The sequence below is a fragment of the Thalia democratica genome, chromosome 1 (genome assembly GCF_965202585.1).
Source record: "Thalia democratica chromosome 1, ktThaDemo2.hap1.1, whole genome shotgun sequence".
NCBI classification, from domain to species: domain Eukaryota; kingdom Metazoa; phylum Chordata; class Thaliacea; order Salpida; family Salpidae; genus Thalia; species Thalia democratica.
In genome coordinates, this window is record NC_139165.1 from 2718324 (window position 1) to 2729068 (window position 10745).

A 10745-nucleotide genomic window follows, 5' to 3' on the forward strand; every position below is an offset into this window, starting at 1 on the left:
TACTTTATGAAAATACAACTAGTAGAAACTTAGATTTGCAGTTATATAAACTCATACTAAAGCTAAGATTAATCAATTACTTAATGTTTTTATAATAGTTACAATAAATAGCAATTTATTTGAAAAATATTTAAAAACCTTACATAAATACAGCTGTGTTATTAACGGCTTACAAACTCAAGTCTGTTACAGTAACGATTATTTTAATAATTCCCATAACTTAAAAATTACAAATATTGCATTTTGCAAAATTTAAAAACCAACGTCATAAAAATGTTTATATATAATTTTTAACAAACACTTTTGTCAAACTATCTTGTCTGTTTTGTAAAACGTTTTATTTTCGTAGATAGGAGTAAAAAATTCTAATAAACAAATGATAGGAATTTTTTATTAACATGAACTAAAAAAAACACAACGATACATTATAACTACTTTACACTATACTAAAACTACATTTAAACACAAATGATAATAAAATACTTATAAGTATCTTAGAACTTATCAAGAAAGCAACATAAATTTAACGTGTTTGTAATGAATCATACTTGTGCACACCAATAAAAAAAAAATACTGCGAGTAAATTCAAGTGAAACTCCGTTTTATAAGGACTGAAACAAATGTTACTCCTTTAAGTAAACAATATCGTTTATTGTTTTGAGAAAATTGTTTTGAGAGTTATTAGAATTGTTTTGAAAAAATCTTGTTTTGAGAATAATGAAAATTGTTTTTGAAAGCTTGTTTTGAGAAAACTTATCAAATGCTTTTATTCTTATAAAAAATTCCATATTTATTCGAACGTTTTAAAATATTAAAATGAAGTGTTAATGTCATAACAAGTAAAAATATGTTGACAACGTATTCCTTAATTGCAATAATTATCTTCGAAAAGATTTTTATATTTAAAACAAATAGGTCTTGTATGTTATACACTCATTAATTTAGTTTGAAATAGCTTGGAAAAGCTGTATAAAACGTTTTAGTCAAAATAAAAATTTTAGCATCGGGCGAGATTTACCAAAAACAATACTTCAAGAACATGAATCAAAAATAAATCACAAAAAGTTAAATAAAAGAAAAAATCCTTAGTTTATTGAACGACAAAGAAAAGCGCTCAATTTTTTTTTGCTGTAGGACCTAGTGCACCTTTAAAATACAGTCTTACTATAATACGTACTACAATACACTCGAATTTATTTTTCTACGTGCAGTATGGCAATAAAAATCATATTTAGGATTTTTAACTTAATCAGTTAACCAAAACTTCTTTATTGAATTTAAGATTTAGGAAATTATTTACACATTAAAATTAGAATTTAATCTAAAAATGCAGTATTAGATAATTTGAACTACTATTAATATAAACTACTATTCAGTGATGAAATTGTTAAAGTATTTTCCCATTTAAGAATTTGTAAAGTAAATACACTTGTACTTTAGTAAAACTTTTAACAAAGTGAAACTATGTTATAGTAAGTATACTTTTGTGATAAACATTTTTAATAGTATTTTTAATAAAACTTTTATTTCTTATAAAATGCTTATTTAAGAATAATGAGCTTGATGGATACTTTGTTATCTATTTTGCTATGTTTTCGAAGTTTCATTTTATCATTATGTTAAACTTAATGAGTATTCAAGTAAAAGAAATTTTATAGTTATTTGTGAAAGAAAAAGAAAAAACTTAGATAAGTAAATTATAACTTTTATAATGCTTTGAGGAAGCCGTTCTAATATAATTTAAAAATAACAAAAACATTTAAGTATAGCCGTGTTATTAACGGCTTACAAACTAAGACAGTGTCATCGTAGATCTGCTTTATAATTGTTCAGAAGTTTAAGGAAATTTTAAAACTTATTTTATGATGTTTCAAAACCTACGTCAAGAAAATATTTAAAACAATGTTTTAAAAAGAATTTTCGTCCAAACTTTTTATTAAAAACGTATCTTTTGTATAACATTAGTGAAGGATATTTAAATAAAAGCTGTAGAATTTAAGAAAAATAGAATTTCATAACCTAATAGCTTAGGTTGATAATTTAATTCAAAACTTCTATTTTATAGAAATTGATAAATATATAGACTTTCATTCTTTACTAGTTAAAATGAAAAAGGTTTACAAAATACATTTTTTTTAGTCCTCTAAAAAGTAAAACTAAAAATATATTTATTGTTTTGTTAATTAAGAAAGTTTGTTTAATATTTTATATTTTTGATTATAAATTCATTTTAAATTTGAAATAACTCATATATTGTCTGTAAGTAATTTTTTCAAAGGTTTAATGTTTATATGTTGTAAGCTTACTTTTTCAAATTTTAAATATGCAATTTGCTTCAAAACGTTATTTTTGAGTTCCAATTCTGAGAGATATACATTGTAGATTTATAGTCTATTAAATAATTTTGACATTGTTTCGACTACTTTTCATTAGTCATTTTCAAATAAAGGTACTGTGCAAAGTAACTTAAAATTAGTGTTAAAACAACTAAATGTACACGGAAACTTAAATAAAAAGATATATATCTATAAGTTATATAAAAATACTTAAAATTATAAATTACAGTACAATTACCGTTTACATAAGTTTTTGTAAATTATTAAATGGAAAAAACTTAGTGTGTGGGTTACACCCGGTTTAGTTAGTTGTTTGTTTAAAGTTGGATTATGACATTTAATTAAAATAGCTTCGCTAATCATGGTCTCAAAATTATTTCTGCATTCTTTTACAATATCAAAGTTTTTAGCAGTTGTTTATTCATCTTTACAAATGTTACAATTACTAATGTGGTCAGATATAGCTGTTTAACCTTTTAGATGATTTTTGACTCTTTCTATCAGTGGTGAATCCAATGTATTGAATGTTTTTTACTTTAAAGCATTTATACTCATAGATAGTTGTTTTGTCATTGTTGCTTAAGCAGTTACTTATTTTGAATGTGGTAAAAATAACTTTAAAGTGTTCAACATAATTGTTTAATAATTTTTCTAGTTCTTCTAGTTTCTTTTTATATTCAGTACTTGGTTTTTCAATGTAAGGTACTTTGAGGATGATTTTGAAGTTTGAACGACTAACTATTATTATTTACTACTAGTTTAAAGTAGTTACTCAAAAGTGCACTCTTTACTGTTGTTATAGATCTTTCAATTACGTCATCGACAAATTTCTTTGGATAAACATTTTTTATGAACTTTTCTTTTAAGTTTTTGATTTCTATGCTTGTATATTACATCAGTAGAAGCAATAACTTTTGCTCTATTCAAAAATCATAGTATCAAAGTATTTTTTCCATTTAATTGGTGCTATTGCACTATTTAAAATAATATCTTAACCATTTTCTTTTTTGTATACCTTTGTTATTATTTTTTCTGTTGTTAGTTTGATTTTAATATCTAAAAATAAGAGTTTGTTTCCACTTTATTCATAAGTGAAATTTTTTGATTTATGCAGTTTGTTTAACTTTTTGTTAAAGTTTTCAAACGGAACATCTTTTTGAAAAGTACAGAATATGTCATCCACATATCGGAGGTATAGCACTGGATTTTTTTTCCCTACGGTGTTTAAAAGATTTGTTTTCCAAAGTTCCCATATAATAATTTGCTATAGTAGGGGCTATTTGGTTTCCCATACTCACAGCATCTATTTGTGAAAATAATTTATTATTATACTGGAACAAGCCTCCAGTAACAGATTTTAAAAGATTAATAGTATTTTATTATGGTTTGGTGTTATCAGGTTCTCAATCTTCAATAATTAAGTTACTTCAAAGCTGATGCAGTAGCCACCGTATTTGGAGTCTTTTTCTAAAAATTCTTTGTTGTTATCTACACAATATTGTTTTTGAATATGTTTAAGTTTGAAATAGTTTAATATATTTTATTAGAAAATCGTTTACTAAACTATATTTTATTTTAAATTTAATGAGATGTATTTCTTTTAGTAAAAATTACATTTTTGTTTATCATTCAATAACCACAAGACTTTACTCTACAATAATCCACACGACAAAATTGTAAATAAACTAAAAAAAAGGTAACCAAAATCAAAAGTGAATGATAGCCTAATGTAAATGAATGTAAAAACAAAAACTAGGAATAACTTTTTCAAATAATTTTTTTTGCTACTAAAACTTTTACAATTAACACGATTTGCAACTAAATAATGTTTTACATTTATAACTATTTGCAACTGTAAATTTTGCATTTAAACGGGTTTTCGCATTAAAATTTTTTGCGACCAAAATTTTTCGGAACTTATTTTTCTTTTACCACTAAAACATTTTAAAAGTTTAGCAACTAAATAATTTTCTACTAAAACGTTTTGCAACTGAAACTTTTACAGTAAAAATTTTCGCAACTAAAGATTTTACTAACATAACGTTTTGCGACAAAAACTTTTAAAATTAAAATTTTTTGCACATAGAAATTTTACAATTAAAGTTTTCGCAACTAAAGATTTTACTACTAAAACGTTTAGTAACTAAATTTTTTCAACTAAAATTGTTAGCAACTAAAACTTTTACAAATAAAGTTGTTTGCAACTAAAACTTTTAAAATTAAAACTTTTCACAACTAAAACATTTAATGACGTCACACAGCAATTTGTAGTTTAAGTTAAACTATTATGAAAAATGTAATAGATAATTTAAACGAACTCGCACACTGACCTATAGTGTAAGCCAATTTGAAAGCCACAATAATGTGGTTGAAAGAACATTTCTATCAGTAAGAGTTATTAAATTAATGTATGTTTTTATTTAGAATAATCATTATTTTTTATAACGAACTAAAAGATAAAAGTAAAGATGTTTTTTTTAATAAATATCTTAGTAAAAGTTTCCACTTGGAAAATAATTAGCAAAACTGTGTGACTTTAAATATAGAACTGCTAAAAAATTTTTAAAATTTATGATCTTGATCAAATAAAACTATTGCGTAAAGCAGAAAAATTTCTGGTTTAAAATTACAATATTTTGACATTTTACTTAAATTACAAATACGACTTAAATAGTTTAAATGTTTGGGTTTGCTGGACAAGCATTTTAAAATGTCACGCCCGATTAAGTGTCACAATACTAAGAGGTTGAAAATTATTTACAGAACAGAGTTGTCAGAATTCTCATAATGCTTATGAAAAAAATTTTAGTTGTTTCATATATTACAAATACTTTTACATGTACCTTTAATATGTTTAAACAGTTTATACTTACGTGATGTAAACATCTATTGATTGTAAAAAAAAAAATAACTCGCATAAAAAAAAGTTTAACTGTAGCAAAATTTTTATAAACATTTTTGCGTTAAAATTTATCAATTTTGGTTAAACTTTACAATTTTTTAAATATATGTTTTCAAACCTTTTCAATATTTTAACTATGAACTAATTATTTTTTTATTTCTTTAAATTTATATTCAACAAATATTTTAGATTGAAGAAAATAGTGCTAAAAAAACTGACAATGAAAGGAACTGTAACCAGTGGCATAAAAATTCTTATTATATGACTATTTATTCTGTTAAAAAATACTTTAATTATGTTTACTTTAATTTCTATATTCAGTCATGTTAATTTTTATATACATATAAAACTAATAAAAAAGTTAAATATTAAAAACAACGAGATTAAAATAACTTTAGATAGTTGTTTAATATATTGTTTAAAATTAATTAAATATATGAGTCGCATTTAATTTAAGCTTGCTAATCTAACTTACTTTCCGTTTATGTTTTAGAGGAAAAAAAACTTAAACTAAAACTTTTATAGAAAAGTAAAACTCTTCTTGTTTAGTGCGAACAGCTTTAATGATATCACCAAGCAATTTCTAGCTTATATTAGAATATTTATTTAATACTTATATTATAAATTATGTGAATTTTTGTAGTAGAGTGAAGTACTAATTTGAAAGCCATAGGAATGTGGCAAATAAAAAATGTTTTGATTGAATTATCAATATTTTTGTTTTAAAACTTTTAAGCGAGATAATATTTTTATTTGAATGGTCAAGTTCAATATAATTATTTTGCAGAATCTCAACATAAACTTGTACTATTAGTGCTTTTAAAAAAATTTGTTTAAGTTATATGTTTAAATTTTTTTTTATGTGTTTATCAAACATTTAATGCTGTTTAAGTTTCATTTAAGGTAATTACCCCATATAAGCATCAGAAGCAAAGTACTTGTCTCTTCATTGTAGTTATCTGAGGTCTGCAAAAAAATATTACAAGTGTAACTGTGTGCATACCTGGATACCAGTTTGTTAAATAACTAAGATTATGATGCTTAATTTGTATAATAGTTCATCTTGCTAAATAATTTGTTTATTATACTGCTGTCTAGCTTTAAACATTTAGTTAATATATTTTTGAACATTAACAACAATTTTCAACTTTTTATTAAATCTGTATATAATTTTTAATTTTTTTAATTTTTTAAGCCTAATAATTTATTTCGTAATGTGAAGTTTAAATCGTGTGTAATTTACCTACAAACTGTATCATACTTTAACTTTATTTATATTTTTTATAATTTTTCTAAACTGTTTAAGTCTATTAAAAAACCGCTGTCTTAACTACTGCCACTTATTTTATGTTTTATTATCGTGAACGTTTTTATAACAAAAAGTACAAATAAAGTACTTGTTGGTTATTTTAAAAGTATCAAGAAAACAATACTTAAGTCTATTACTATAAATAAGTAAACTTTTATTGTAGTAATTAGCTCGTAAGCTCAATAAGGAATTTATTTCCCAATAATTTATTTTAACAGTACCTAAAAAAGTGTTTTTGTCTTTGAATAACTAAGCTTAAATAATAAGCTCTAGTAGATCGTTATATATCATAAAAATACAAACATTTGTTGAGAAAAATTTATTGTAAAGTTATTTATAATTACAATAAAAACTATTTTTAAAACTGACATACTGAGTAAAAATATTATAATGGTTACTAGTTCATAGCTTTGTATTTTGTTACCACAAACAGTTGTTAATAAAAGTTAGTAATTATTTTTTTAGTTTCAATCTATTCAATGACAAACATTTATAACAATTATTAAAAAGTGAAAACATTTTGACCATAACACTAGTTATTTGTTGTTCAAAAGTAATAAAAGTATTCAAGTTTTTTAATAATAAAAATTTGAAATACTAGGTTAAGTTTAATTTTGTAATTTTAATCTTTTATTTTTAAAGCAATTATAAAAGATTTACAAAACATTAAACTTAAAACATCTAAAATACTTTTACTTATGATTGTATGTGTTAATATATACATATAGCAGAGTTTTAGTAGTAAAATATCTGCAAGGTATCAATTTATTAAAATACTTTGATCCGGTATTCAATTATAAATTATTTTTAAATCACATTAAGTATATATTTGTGATGAATAAAATATTTATATATGCGTTAGGAAATACTTTTTATCTATGTATTTAAAGTTATAAATTTATACAGAAGTTCGTTACTTTTTATGTATACTATACGTTAACCCAAGTTATAAAAATTTTAGAATTCATCTTAAAAAATAAGATAAAACCTAAAAAATTGAATTATAGTTTATATAATGTTTTATGAAATTACCAACAAAAGTTAAAATAATTTCAAGTACAGTTGTGTTAGTAACGGCCTACAAACTAACGAAGCATAACAATGGCAGCTTTACAACTGTTTTGAAATTTATAGAAATTTTGATAATTACCTTTAGATCGTTCAAACCTACTTCATAAGGATATTTAAAGTTTTATCTTTAACACAGTTTTTTTTTATCAAATATTTTATCTTTTATGTAAAAAAGTATCTTTTGTTTAACGAAAGTAAATGCATAAATTTTTTTTGAATGCTAAGATTTATTAAACACTTTAGGAAAATAAAGAAAAACACTTTATGTTTAAATAGCTTATTTTGAAACGTCTATCTTATACAAACTGGAAAATAAATTTCTATTTTTATTTACTAAAAAAAAGTGTTTTTAAAATATACATCTTTTAGTCTTCTAAACACTATAACAAATTATTTATATTTTTTTTAATTAACAAAGTTTGTTTGTCATTTTATATGTTTTAAACTATAAGTTCAATCTAAATTTAAAACAATTTATTATTTGGAACTAATAGTTTTATTATCAAAGTTTGTAATTTTGTTTGTCATTTGCTTACATTTTGAAACTTTTAATAACAAGTTCCTAAATTTTTAATTTGTTTCATTAGTGTGTTTAATAATAACCTAAAACTTTTTTAATTAACAAAACTTGTTTATTACTTTATATGTTTTTGATTAAAAATCATTTTAAATTTAAAATAATTTTTATTTGGAATAAAAGTGTTTTTTTTTGAAGTTTACAGTTTTAAATTTTAAACATGCGATTGGTTTATTAAAAAAAATTAAAAGTTTTCTTTTGAGATCAACTCGAACTCGTTTTATCTAAATTATCGAATCTACATCTAAATATATTTTTTATTAAAATTCAACTAGTACTAATTGTGTGTAATAACTGTCATTAAATTGTTATACAATAGTCAATCTAATGTAACTTTTCATAGTTAATAGTGTAAAAGGGTTGTAAACATTTAACTTAGTAAAAATAAATGCCAGACTTAAAATTTAAAATTTTTGTCAATGAGTAGTCGATTAAAATATGCTTCTAATATTTGTGATTCAAAAAAACAGCTGGTTTAATAAACAAAGTTCTAATGTTTATTTAGCCATACATGCGCGTCTTATCATATTTAATAATACTTTCTTTAAATTGTTCACATTAAAAGTAAATATTAAAGAACGGTTTTAGTACTTGAACAATTATTTTAATATTCAAAGTTTGATGTTTGAAAAATTCGATAACAAAAGACTTAATAAACTCTTTTATTTCAAAATAAATGGTATGTTTGTAGTTCAGCAAATTAAGTTTTTATAATTAATCATTTATTTCACGCAACCATATTTTATGCAAACTAAAATAATAAAAAAATAAAAATTACGGTAAAATATAGTAATAATTTTTAACAACGAGTAATATATAGACTGAGAATAATAGTTTAAACTTTGTAAAAACCTTTATCAAACAGTATTTTCAATTTAATCATGTTTAAAACTTTTGTTTCAAAAAAACACTTCATTAGAAGTTTTCTAAAACTTTGTTTACGACCAAAAATTTCTTTGGACAACTAGAACATTTCTCTATCAAGTAAACTACCAATAGAGTTAAACTAAGAAAAACGTAACTATTTTATACAGTTATTTTTATATACAAATAGAAAGACTAATATAGCGATAGTTTTTAAATAATTAACTTCTAATATTTATTGTAATATAACTATAAATTTTAAATAAAACATTACTATGGTATGAAGCTCGATGACCGAAAAGTTTTTCTCCATATTAATCCATTGGCCATAGTTGTAAGCTTTAACATTTTTTTGTTAAACTTTTACGTTTGTTTTTCAAACTGTAAAACTACCATTCGGAAATCTGTTTTGAAAAAAAAAATATTCAATATTAAATACAGGCATTACGTTACATCAATTAATCGCAATAATTAACATTAATAAAATTTATATATACACTAATAAATATTATTAAATTATGAAAATAGCTATTGATTAAATTTATAACAGCTTGGAAAAGCTGTAAAATATACTCGTAGAATTTGTTCTTGTCGTTTTGGGAGATTTATTACAAAAAATATTTTATAAACCAAATATACTTTTAAAATAAATAAACACATTTTGTTTATATTCTGGATTGTATATTATACAAAAAATAATAAGTTTTTAGGACTTAAACGCTTACCGGTTAATTAATAGTTTTATTTCTCTAATTTAAACTATAAAAAACTGGTTCTATACTAAAATTTATGTAATTAAATTTAATAAAATATAAATTTAATTATACCAACGTAATATCAGAAAATTTAAATTTTGTTTATAATGTTATTTCAGAAGTAACAATATTAAATGTTGGTTTTAAAAAAACTAATACACATTACAAAGTTCTTATTCTTAATATATGAAAACAATGTTTACATAAAATACTACAAACTATTCCTTTCACTAAAATACTACAAACTTTTAAAATGGTTGATTAATGCTTTTTTAATTGAGTCTTTTAACGAGTTTTGTAGATTTAATTCAATTTAACGTAGGTAGAAGCATAAAATATAATTAAACAAGCTTTAGGTTTTTCTAAAAGTTAACTCAAGTATTCCACCTCTCATCTAAATAGCTCATGTTTTAAATAAAACTCAAAAGTGTGTTTTTTAAATCAAAATACAAAAATATAAGTTTGGTTTATAAGAATTTGTTTAAAGAATATTTATATATTATTCTTGTAAATATAATGAAAAAATGTTTTTATTGTATATTACAAACGAACAACTTTTATTTAATTTTTTAATAATTGTTATTGAAAAATGTTTTCAATTAAAAATTTATTATTTGTGTATAGTAGTTTTTAACAGAACTTAAATGTTCAACTGCTTCACTTTTTTTTAAGTGAAAAAATTTTTCACTTAATTTTAAACTTTAATTTAAAACATTTTTAAAGAGAAAGTACCATTACATATCTATACCACTTTAATTTATTATAAACTATACATTAACTAAAACCTCCACAAAATATAAAAAACAAGTATTATAAGAGCATAGGTAAGGTTAAAAGTATAAGAAATGATAAAAACCAAGTAGTATAAAAACTCAAGAAATTTTTTAATCCATTTTTTTATTTTTCAAATACGTCACTCTAATTTAGCTG